The sequence below is a fragment of the Nansenia antarctica genome (assembly GCF_963989245.1).
Source record: "Nansenia antarctica genome assembly, chromosome: 11".
NCBI classification, from domain to species: domain Eukaryota; kingdom Metazoa; phylum Chordata; class Actinopteri; order Argentiniformes; family Microstomatidae; genus Nansenia; species Nansenia antarctica.
In genome coordinates this window covers 23866055-23866675 of record NC_137681.1, presented here as the reverse complement: position 1 = coordinate 23866675, position 621 = coordinate 23866055, and positions in this window count along the sequence as shown.

The following is a 621-nucleotide window of genomic DNA, read 5'->3' as shown; positions in this document are numbered from 1 at the left end:
CACAAAGGCATGCCACATGCACGCAGATACAGACACCACACACACACGACACACACGTTGAGAAAACATCCCGGTGTCTGTGGAGGAAGGAGATGGTAATCAGTCTTCCTGCTCTCCTAACGCAGCTTAAGGAACATCCCTGCCACGCTGAGATGGATGTGGGTCAGGTATGCAGAGATTTAAACATGAAACACCACCGCATAACAGCTGAACACATTAGATGAACCCAGGAGAAAGAGCGAGAGAAAGAAAGTCAATGTGCGCGTGCGTGTGAAGGTAGTGTGTGTGTGTGTGTGTGTGTGTGTGTGTATGTGTGTGTGTGTGTGGGTGTGTGTGTGTGTGTGTGTGTGCGTGTGTGTGTGTGCGCCCATGTGTGTGTGTGTGTGTGTGTGTGTGCATGGAGTGTGTGTGCATGGAGTGTGTGTGTGTGTGTGTGTGTGTGTGTGTGCGCCCATGTGTGTGTGTGTGTTGTGCGCGCCCAGTGTGTTTGTGTCTGTGTGTGTGTGTGTGTGTGTGTGTGTGAAAGTCCCACCTCACATTTTTCATATCCTTCTTTTGTGATCTCCACAGAGGACAGTGTGACTCATCCACACATTGTTTTAATTGCTCTCCCTCTACCTT